Below are 11,562 nucleotides of genomic sequence, written 5' to 3'. Positions count from 1 at the left end.
TCCACAGGTAATTCTGATGAGCAACAAAGTTTAGGAACTTCTGGATTTGTATGATAATCGACAGTAATAAGGTAGGTAAAAACCAAAATGCAGGTTAAAACAATCAATTTAAATACCAAAGAGGAAAATAATATTAGTCTGTTTCAATGGATTTAGTAAATGTATAGAGTACAAGACAGCACAAGCTGGTTTTTTCCAAAGGCTGTCTCCAAAAACAAGAGTCTTTCCAAAGGGTGTATTCATTAAATATTCATCAAAATGCAAGTTTCAGCAAATGCAAAGGCAGAGCTACAGTATACCCAAATACATAACTTTGACTAGCAACCAGGGGGTTAGCAAGTTCTCTTTAAGACTTTTGAATAACATATCGCTTCTCAGCCTTTTGGCTAAGATCAAGTGTAATACTTTTGAATAACCTAACATAGCTCTTTATCTGATGTCCCTAAATTAAGACATTTTAGAATAAAGGACATCTTTTCAAGCAATGTATTACTTCTGGATTAAAAATAATTCAACCAATACTTTCCCATTCAAAAAAAAGGAATACATATTTTATTACTATTTATATCATTAGTAGAAAAACCTCTCAATAAAACTATAGAGTTTGAAGCATGCATAAAGTATGATGTCACTTGTCTTTGCCTTTACATTAGACATAGCGATATTCATAATTTCTTTACATCTCAATTTTCCTGAAAATAATAGAAATTTCTTAATTAACGCAGACAGGGATCATTAGAAAACAAGAACTAAAAACTGCTTTTGAAAAACCAAGTAAAACTTTTTGTTTCAACATATATTTTTCTAGGGGTGCCTGGGTGGCTCAGTCGGTTGAGCGTCCGATTTTGGCTCAGGTCATGATCTCACGGTTCGTGAGTTTGAGCCTGGCGTTGGGCTCTGTGCTGATGGCTCAGAGCCTGGAGCCTGCTTCAGATTCTGTGTCTCCCTCTCTCTCTGCTCCTCCCCCACTTGCCCTTTGTCTTTCTCTGTCTCAAAAATAAAATAAACATTAAAAAAAAAAAATTTTTTTAAACATATTTTTCTAGCTTTTGTATTAGTGGTCATTGCTATATAGTACATCACACCAAAATGCGGTGACTTAAAACAATACGCATTTACAGTCTCACAGTTTCTGTGAATCACAATTCTGGAAGTGACTTGACTGGGTGGCTCTGACTCAGGGTCTCACACAAGGTTGCAGCCAGGGCTGCAAGATGGCGGCCAGGGCTGCAGTCATCTGAAGGTTTGACTGGGGCTGGAGGATCCGCTTTCAAGTTTGTCACTCATATGCCTGGTCGTTAGTCCTGGTTGTTGGCAGAAGGTCTTAACTTCTTGCATTGATCTCTCCACGGGGCTGCCTGAGTGTCCTCACAACAAGGCAGCTGGCTTCTTCCAAAATGGGTGATCCAAAAGAAAACAAGACAGAAGCAGCAAGGGCTTTTGTGACCCAACATTGGAAGTCACACTATGTGATTTCCATAGTGTCCTATTGGTGGCACAGGCCAGCCTTCTTCAATGTGGAAGGGGACTTACAAGGGTGTGAATATCAGGAGGCAAGAATCACAGGGGACAGGGAGGGGCATCATGAAGACTGGTTACCACACTGCTTGAAACTACCATCAGACCTCAATAAAAAACTGTATTTTATTGGGTCTAAAATAGCATTGACTATGGAATGCCTGGGTGACTCAGTCAGTTGAATGTCTGACTCTTGATTTCGGTTCAGGTCATGATACCAGGGTCATGGGACTGAGCCCCATGTCGGGCTCCACAGTTAGCATGGAGCCTGCTTAAGATCCTCTCTCTCTCTCTCTCTCTCTCTCTCTCTCTCTCCCCCCCTCCCTCTGCTCCTCTCTCCCACTTCATGCTATCTCTAAAAATAAATAAAATAAAATAAAATAAAATAAAATAAAATAAAATAAAATACCATTGACTGTATAAGACACATTTTTGTTTTATGTAACAATAAGAAAGAAAAAATTGGCCAGTATTGGGATACTCTCCAAATAAAGCTGGTCTACCAAAGGCTATGCCTTCAGTGTAGGGGGAAATGAAAATAAATCTACAATACAAAAAGGAACAGCAGAAGACTCACAAGTCTCAACTTGCACTGGGTGAAGGTGGGGATAAAATAGTCCCTCGAGAATTTGAACCCAAGCAGGTAGGACCTCCCCCAACTGAGACAATTGTAAATAGAACTATCTGCACATCCACTCTTAAGGAACTTGATTTCAATCCAGGATGAATGCAACTGGCAGAGATTTTCTAATTTGAAAGGATGTTAAAATGTAGGAAAATGTGCATATTAAAATTAAGAAAGCACAGTAAGTCCTATCAGTAAAGACTCAGGTAAAATGTACAGAAATAGTTTAGAGTCAGCATTCTTTAGGGCCAGCTGACAAAAATGGAGACTTATTTTTGAAAACAGAACAGAACCTTGGTCCATCTGCTGTGTTCTGTTGGCCAATACTGTGTCCTTTCTCACATCAGTTTCTTAGACTCAGCTAATTACAGAAGCAGAAAATGAAGCAAAAAGTTAAGATGGGAATCCGTGGAAATTGGATGAACTTTGAATTAGACCCACTGAGGTCCAGGCTCTCAGAGCTTTGTGACCTTGAGCGATTGCCTTACCTCTCTGGGTCTCTAGTCTTACGACCTTTGGGTAAGGTCCAGGCAATGATCTACCTTGCAGCATTGTAAGAATTAAATAGAAGTATGAAGCATCTAGCATGGTGCCTATCATATTTGCTCAACAATGATAGCGAGTTTTATGAGTATGACTTACCAGTTCCTACGACTGCACTCCTTTTTTGAGACTTCTTTTCAAAGGCTGAACAAATAGGAGCCCTAGTGGCCAGGGAGGACTACCTTCCTCCTGTTGCTCATTCAGTAACAGCTGTAAATATTGATGGGGTTCTCAGTCTTAATTGCACATGGGTCCTGGACTTATTATTTCAGCCGCACCACCTACGCAGCCCTGCCTCCTTCCCACGGAACTATAAAGAGAATGGAGCTGGTCATCAGGGCTGCTTTACTCCAGCCAAAAGGAGTCCCACTGAGTCTCCATCCTGGAGAAGTCACCTTCATTGATCTGGAGTGAATGGTTCTTCATTCTGCAAACATTTACTAAGTATCTTCTACATTCCAGACTCTACATCAGGTTGCAAGGACATAGAGATTAATACACGTGGCCAGTGACCTTGAGAGGCTAATAATCCTGTGGAGGAAAGAGGAGGGAGAATGAATCATGACAAGTGAGAAGTCCCATGAGAGATGTAGGTGGAGGTTGTGGGAACAACCAGGACACGTTGACTCCACCTGGCGAGATCAGGGAAGGCTTCAAAGAGGAGGTGATGCCTGGTAAACCTTAAAAGATGAACAGTATTTTGCCACATCGATACTACTGAGGTCTTAGGGATTTAACACTTGACATTCATTTATTTTTTTCCCTTCTCGGGTATGGAATCAATCGAGAAATAACACATAACAGATAGATCAGTGGAGGTCAAAATCTCAGCCTTATTACTGAGAAAGCCAACTGGAGAACACAGCTCTAGACCTATGGTCAAAAAAGGCCCCAAATGAGTAGCATTTACAGTGGAGAAACCTGAAACACACACCACAGCCAGGTGATCAAGGTCAACATCAGCATAAATCATGTGATAGCAACTACCCGTGATATGATCGGATGAGAATCACACGTCACCCATAACCCCAGTCTAATTGTGAGAAAAACCTCCGACAAATTCCAGTTGAGGCACTTTCTACAAAATACTTAACCCCATCCTCCTCAAAACTGTCAAGGTCATCAAAACAAGGGAAATCTGAGAAACCGCCACAGCCAAGAGGAGCCTGAGAAGAGATGACGAGAAACTTCAGCGTGGTATCCTGGGTGGGACTGGGGAACAGAAAAGGGACATGAGGTAAAAGCTAAGAAAATCTAAGGGGACTTTCGTTAAGAAAAACGTATCGATTTTGGTTCGTTATTTGTAAAAATCTACCATGCTAACGTAAGATGTTAATAATAGGGGAAAGGACATAGACTATAGGGGCATTTCTGTACTGTGTTCTCAAATTTTCTAAAAGTTAATACTGTTCTAAAAAATAAAGTAATCGGAAAATCGAGGCGGGTGGGTTTCCAGTACCCCCCAGCCCTCCATCCAAGTGTGGACAGCGGGTGTATATTTGGGAACTGCCGAGCAGACCCCCTGACCCAGCACGGCTGCCCAGGACAACCAGGAGCAGAAACTGAATCCCAGAGACCTGAAGGCATTTCATTGGTTGGCCCCACCCAACTGTGGCCCACTGTCTGTGACCCCCCATTCGGGTCATGAAGGTGGCCTCCATGCAGGACCCAGGCATGTTTCCGAAGAGGCCCTGTGGCAAAGCAGTCAGCGCATGGGTGTGGAACGAAGCCATCTGAGCTCAAAGCCTGGGTTTGCCACTTTCTACCTGTGCAACCTTGACTGGTTGCTTACCTTCTCTGAACCTCGGTTTTGTGACCCGTAAGAGGGAATTCCTCTATAGCTTATAGATGCTATAAGCAAGGTAGCTGGAACAGTCCCTGGTATACAGTAAGTGCTCAATAGGTGTAAGCTGCTATTGTTACTCTCATGGAAACATAAAGCCAGATGACTGCAAGGTCAGGGTCAGGTGCCCTCCCTGACGTTACAGTCATCTTGGTTGAGGACACCGGGCACCCAGGAAGCAGCCCCTACAATGGCAGGAAGTGAAAGGGAAGGGGGTCAGCATGCAGGGGCTGCAGCCCCGGGCGCACATGGGAAATCGGGTAAGATCAGACTGGAGCACAGCTGGGCTTAGCCACACGCCGGTGAATGCTAGGACTCTGGACTTTTCTAGGGATCGACAGGAACTTTTAAAGCTATGGGAGGCAGATTTTTTCTGTAAAGGGCCAAGGAGTATATACTTCAGGCTTTGTGGGCCAAGGGGCAAAATCAAGGATATTATGTATCCTTGTTATATAACTACAAATAAAAAATATATGTACATATAAAGTTATGCATATTATATAGACATATAGTAAGTTGCATAACAAGAGATAGCATTTTCCATTAACAAAAATGGATTCCAAGAAAAATCGCTAGAACAGCTCTTTTTGAACACAAAATAGGTATTTGAAAACAACCATTAGGTGAGTCTAGTGCAGTTAAATAGCCAAATTCCACCCCACCTCAATCTCCAACCCCCTGTAAGCATGAATTTAAAAATGAAAACAAGCAAGGTAAATTGTGGAGTTCTTTGGTCTACAAGGTCAGCGAAATCACCCACATCCCCTAATGAGTTGGAACCCATTGCCTCAGATTCACTCTCCTACTCTCCCGCGCCCTGTAATTTGAAGCCTTTGGAATAGCCGGTAATAAAAAATAAAATGAAGTGTCCTCGTATGGCAGCAGGGGAGGAACCCCAAATGCTGCTGAGTTACAACTGCATCACTACAATTTATAACGCACCAAACGGTGGGCATTTATTTTTGAGAGAGAGAGAGAGAGAGAGAGAAAGAGAGAGAGAGAGAGGAACTGCTGGGCTGTTACAGCAGAGAGCAGCCATAGACCATACGTGGGCAAATGGGCATGGCCGTGTTCCAATAAAACTTTATTTGTGGATACTGAAATTTGAATTTCATATACTTTTCACATGTTGTGAAATGTCATTCTTCTCTTCATCCCCGCCACCACCCCCCCCCCAGCCCCCCGCCAGTCATTTGAAAATGGAAACACTATGCTTAGCTTCAGGACCTAGGAAAACAGACATCAGGCTAGATTCTGCTCACGGACCAGCTTACCCTCTTCTGGGTTGTTTTTTTTTAAATTATTTTTATTTATCTTATTTTATTGAAATATAGTTGACACGCAATGCTTTTTATCCCCGTGATGCCCACGCCTGTTTTAAAGGATGGTCCTAAATAAATGCTGAATCTTATCAACTCATCAGCAAGCAAACACATCTAAAACCTCTTCCCTCCATGTTCTAGGGCTGATGAGCTCTCTGTCTCCAGAGCTCGGAAAACCCCTGCAGGCTTTCCTCTGACTCACCCTCCTTCTGGTAACATTTGCGGCATTTTACCCTCCCTTTCATAGCAGGTGCTGTCTCAGATGGCAGCAGAATGAAACTCAGAAAAATTCTCATCACTCTAAACTGAGGGCATCCCCGGCTCCTAGTACCATTAAGAAAGAACTACTTTTAGCCTCATGACTATTGCCGGAACTTAATGAGCTCAATTCAGTTGCTAGAACTCACTTCTACAGCATCCCCCAGCTATGCAAGGTGTTAACACTAGATGGATGCTCTGGGCTCCCAGCCTCCAGGAAAGGGACGTACAATGTGCTTGAAAGTGACATGAAGACAAAAGGATATGAAACACTAAAGAAACAATATGTCCACAGTTAAATAGTCTTTGATCTGTTATCGAGTTTGTTTGTACATTGAAAGGAGTTTTGAGGGGTGCTTGGGTGGCTCAGTCGGTTAAGCATCCAACTTCAGCTCAGGTCATGATCTCACGGGTCATGAGTTCAAGCCCCGCATTGGGCTTTCTGCTAACAGTGCAAAGCCTGCTTGGGATCCTCTGTCTCCCTCCCTCTCTGTCCCTGCCCCACTGGCGCATGCTCATGCATGCTCTTTCTCTCTCTCTCTCTCTCTCTCTCTCAAAAATAAATAAACATTAAAAAGAAAGAAGTTTTAAAATGAGTAACAATAATCATAGGTGCCACCATTCACAAGTTGGTGTAGAATGAGGCATGGGTGCTGAATGAAATGGGGAGAGAACAGAAAATAAGAAGAGAGACTAGAGCACAGTCTCTTAGTGTCTCCTTAGTGCTGAGCCTCAGAACCATCCTGGGGTGAGGACTCAGCTCCTTTGACGGAAAAGAAGACAAGTCCGCAAAGGCCAGTAGGTCTGCCAAGTTTCTATAGCTGGCAGGTGGACCTCATTGTCGCAGGCTGGCAAGGACAGATCAGACAGACTTCTATGAATGAACTGGCTGAAATCACAGGGTTTACCTCGGTTTGCACTGACAGTCTAGAGTTCCTCCTCGAAGTGGGCATTCTGTCGGGTGCCCCATATAGTCTCGTGTACATTTTTGTCCAGTGTGACGGACAGCATCCTCTATGCTCTCAACGGCGTCCGGCTGAACATAGATTAAATGGTCACCCTACTATTTGGCTTGTTAATGGAAGTAAAGAACTTAAGGTTCTGGACATGCCTGAGAGTATCTGCCAGGACTCAGGGACAAAGAAGAGGGAAGGTGTCCCCAGGCCCACTGGGATGGCCCGAAGCATGTGTTCATCACGCATTTGTTTACTTCATCCAGCTCTCGCCCAAAGTATTGGTCAAGTTCAAAGAGTCTTGTTTTACACTCTGCAGCCATTTTCTTCATGCAGGCAAAGCTCATAGCTTGTGTCCAGACAAACCAGTTCCCGAGCAAAAGCAGACCAAGTGCAGACAACACCTTTCAGCACACCGGAACCTGCCCCTTGGAACAGCCCAGACCCTTCAAGCCATCCTGGAGAGCAGTGACACCAAAGCCTGAAAACCCTTCCGCCCTTGAAGTTCTGGCTTGACGTTGGGTGCTCTTGGGGAAACAAAGATTAGAAATGTTTGGTGTTGAACATACTTGGTGTTGAACAACAAGTACCTAAGTCTGGAAAGGAGAGAGTTAAAGGTAAACATTAAATAGTCCCCAGAAATACTCAGGTGATTACAAAGCATCCTGACATTCAGTCAATAAAGGGAGGAGAGATGGTGGATGACGCTGTTTTGAGCAGGTTTCCCGAAGTGTGAACCGAGGAGTTTGTAGGGTGAGTGGAAAGACAGATTCCCGATCTCCATCCTGGAATCCGAGAGCGAGGTCAGAGGCTACACCCATAAAGACCCCAGGCTATTCCAATACGCAACACATGCTTGAAAGAAACTGATTTAGAAACATATTTCAGTACATATACTCTGACCACTCTCTTTGTACAGTTTACACTACCTTGTGCTTGCTTAATGGGCCTTTTTCCTGAGATTCCCTAAAGACAGATTTCAATTAATGATGGAAAGAATCAATCGATCAATCAAAAAGGGGCAAAGGGGGGGAAGGGAGGAAGGACTCAATCATGTGAACATCAGTCTCTTGAAGAACTTAAAGCTGCTCTATAATGAACAGCCCCCTGCCCCCTCAGATAACACAGCTGACTGGGCTCACGGGATTCAGAAGGTTCCCGTTGTAGGGTCCTGGTGGGTTACAGGCCTGATCTCTCAGGGGCCTGGCCTTCTGCTTGTCCTGTTTGCTACAATATGCCATCGGACATCTTTTTCTACTCATGCCATGATACAGAAAAGATTGGGAAGCACGGAAATTATTTCACCACAGACGTATATGTTAGCCTTCATGATTTTGTGCCAATTCTAATGTGTGGGGGGTGGGCACAGGAACTCCCCACTGACAAGCAACTCTCCCACAACAGCTGTGTGTTACAGAATTCAACTCAATTCTGATGCTATCTACCCAGAGATAGATAGATAGATAGCATCAGATCCCACAGGTTAAGGACTCAGTCCACAACACTGCCCCCCCGTACCCCACCCCCCCCACACACACACACGCACTTCAAATGCCAATTGCAAGCCCGGGTGGCCACCTGTGCTTCTAAGTGACTGGCCATGGATTGGAACTTCCAACGACGCCCTCCTTAGATCCTACTCATTCGCTAGAGTGGCTCACAAAATTCAGAGAAACATTTCACTTGGTAGATTAACAGTGTACCATAAAAGGATGCGACTTAGGAACGGCCACATGGAAGAGGGGCATAGGGCAAGGGAAGGGAAAAAGGGCACAGCTTTCAGGCCCTCTCTGGGCACCATTCTCCCTGCATCCTCCTGTGTCCACCAACCCAGAAGATTTCCAAACCCTGTCCTTCAGGTTTGTAGACAGGCTTCACTTCGTAGATGCAACTGATTAAATCCTTGGCCATTAATGATCGACTCAACCGTGAGCCCCTCTCCCGTCCCTGAGGTTAGGGGGTGGGACTGAAAATTCTAACCCTGGAATCGCAGGGTTGGCCTCTCTGGCCAGCAGCCCCCATCCTTCTGGTTCTCTGGTGGGGGAGGGGACTGCTTTCCAAAGCCACCTCATCAGTAGAACAAGAGATGCCTGTATTGCCCTCATCACTTAGGAAATTGCAAGGGTTTTAGGAGCTCTGTGCCCCAAACAGGGATGAAAACCAAATGTATAATTTTTATTATAAATCACAATATCACACCTCCTTCACCGGTCGCTTTCGGGTGGAAAGTGCCCTCAGCGTGCTTGCCACCCAGCGGGGCAGGGAAACAACATCGTCCTGGCCGCACGTGTTTTTTGTCAAAGTCCAGCCATCAACACAAGCCTGGTTTATCACCAGAACAGATGGAAGGCTGCACGCCTGCTCTGCACGCTCACTTCAGAAAAGGCTGAAGCCCACAGCGCTAATCTGACCTGAATACCTCGGCTCTCGGGCCTCTCTCCTCTCCCCCTGCTTTCCTGCCGAGTTAACTTCTCCGGGGCCATGTTTCCTGGAGGCTTCCGCCGGGTCAGCAATAAAAAGGAAAGGGCGGGGGTGGAATCCCAGTGGAGAGAACGAGAAGAATGGACAGTGCCAGGGCCGAGTGGCTGGTTTTGCCCCCGGCCCGTGCTTTTCTGCAGGTGCGTCTCCTCGGAAGATCCGAGAAGCCAGTTCACAGCAAAACCTTTTATGTCTCTGCAAACCGTGCAGCCCCGGGAGAGAAAATGGATGTGCTTGTTTTTTGTTTTGTTTTGTTTTGTTTGCCCCCTCAAGAGAATCACTTTGAGACCAATTTGCCCTTTTGAGACACCGAAGGGTGACTCTAGAAGAAGTGTGAGGCTATATTTAACCTCAAACCCAAGGCCAAACCCTAGCTGCCGCCGGGGTTGGCTGTTCAGCCTAGGAATCAGCTGGGATGGGCCTTCCCGCTCACCCGCCACGGGGTCAAGCTAGGCCAGGCCTGGTGGGAGCCCGCTGAAGGATCTTTATTGATAGCGATGCTACAGACGCTCCTTTTTCCAGAGTGAGGGCCACGGCAGGCTAGCACACATGCCCCGGCCTGTTGTGTTTCCCCTGGGGACTGAGAAAGAAAGCCATATGCTAACTTTCTGTGGGCTTACATCGCAGAGGCAGAACATATGTCAGGGGAGTTGTGGAGATGCTTCCCGTTAGCACAGCCTTTGTCCACACACTTTTTGGAGCACAAAAGCCCTCATTAATTCAGCGCACCTCCTCACACCCGCCAGACACCAGCCAGCCCCTTGGTGATTCTAGCAGTTTCTTTGTTGACTGGAGAAGACTGTGAGCCTTTCTTCATACCTTCCAGACAGCGAGGGCCAAATGTTACCTATCACCATGGGCAACAGCCTAAAAATATGGGCTATACCTATACCAGTTATATATATATATATATATATATATATATATATATATATATATACCTATACCAGTTATATATGTATTATATATATATATATAAGTTATTTGTAAAAAAAAAAAAAAAAAGAATTTTCTCCAAGTGATGAAAGTTGCCAACGGTCAAGTGGTGATGTCTGCCCGCTAACGTCTCTACAAGAGGAGGCATCCACATCCACATGATAAAACCCTCGCTCAGATAAATGCAGATCTGTATTGTTGGATTGGTTTAAGAATGCCATGACTGTGAGAAAAAAAGACGAGAAGGAGAAGTGCCCAAAATGTTACCGTGTGGTACAACGATAAGTTGTTTTTCTCCCTCTTCCTCTTGGACATATTTTCCAATATTCTAAGAAAAAGCATTTGGTACCTTTATCATCAGAAAAAGGGAGCTGTGTTGTCCCGGCCCTGGGATAGCTGCAGACTCTACAATGCGAATCCGTTAACTTAGTGGTAGGTTCCTTTTTAGGGGTGGGGGAGGGCGGGCACGGAGGTGTCGCTTCACGGATCCTGCGGCTGGAGTCCAACATCAAGAAGTCTCCCACCACGTGGGTGGAGCTGCCCTCCCTCAGGAACCCTAAACCTACCTGGCCCTGGAGCCAGTACGGACGCAGAGGCTGGCAAGTTGTCCCCCAGCCCCGCTTCTAAATCCTGTTAAAGGCAGGCTTCCGGAAGCCTTCTTCAAAGTTTGAGAACCTCATCTTTAACGAGAGCTACCATCAACCATCCCGTCTTGGCGAAGCAGTCTACGAACAAGATTTGAAGAGAAAGAAAGGGAGACGGATGGGCTGCCTTTGACCCATCTGACTCTGTGTCTCCGGCCCACAAACGTGGCCATCATCAGAAATTATCGTGGGACTTACCCCAGACCAATTTAGCAAGTCATTTCTCCCAACTGTGGTTGCCTTGAGCACGCACACTGGAGACAGAGGGCAGAGTGAGTGTTTGGACCTTCCTGGGTCGATGTGTTAAACCACGTATGTTTCAAATAGGAAGCTAATGAGAATTTGCCCTCTTGCCAACTCCTGGCATTGGGCTTTAACAGCACAGACTGGACGGAGGAATATTCTAGATACTTGGTGCAGTAGAAATGGTCACTCGCTCTTT

General features: G+C 45.3%; 1 long non-coding RNA gene and 1 pseudogene across 2 annotated transcripts in view; one reads left to right on the top strand and one right to left on the bottom strand.

Moving 5' to 3' along the window:
- The first annotated feature begins 366 nt into the window (after positions 1–366).
- Positions 367–515, top strand: LOC123610091 (annotated as a pseudogene).
- Positions 516–3,710: 3,195 nt separating this feature from the next.
- Positions 3,711–11,562, bottom strand: part of LOC123609166 — a 28,344-nt gene continuing 20,492 nt past the window's right edge. Inside the window, exon 4 of one of the 2 annotated variants that reach the window (XR_006717639.1) lies at positions 3,711–3,898. This is a non-coding gene — a long non-coding RNA (uncharacterized LOC123609166). Of the gene's footprint in view, positions 3,899–6,704; positions 7,653–11,562 lie in introns of those variants that run through there. The other variant, XR_006717640.1, reaches the window with a different exon arrangement.

Source organism: Leopardus geoffroyi, chromosome B2, assembly GCF_018350155.1.
Source record: "Leopardus geoffroyi isolate Oge1 chromosome B2, O.geoffroyi_Oge1_pat1.0, whole genome shotgun sequence".
Taxonomy (NCBI): Eukaryota; Metazoa; Chordata; class Mammalia; order Carnivora; family Felidae; genus Leopardus; species Leopardus geoffroyi.
Note: the sequence above shows the minus strand (reverse complement) of the source record. Positions and strands in the feature narration are given on the sequence as shown.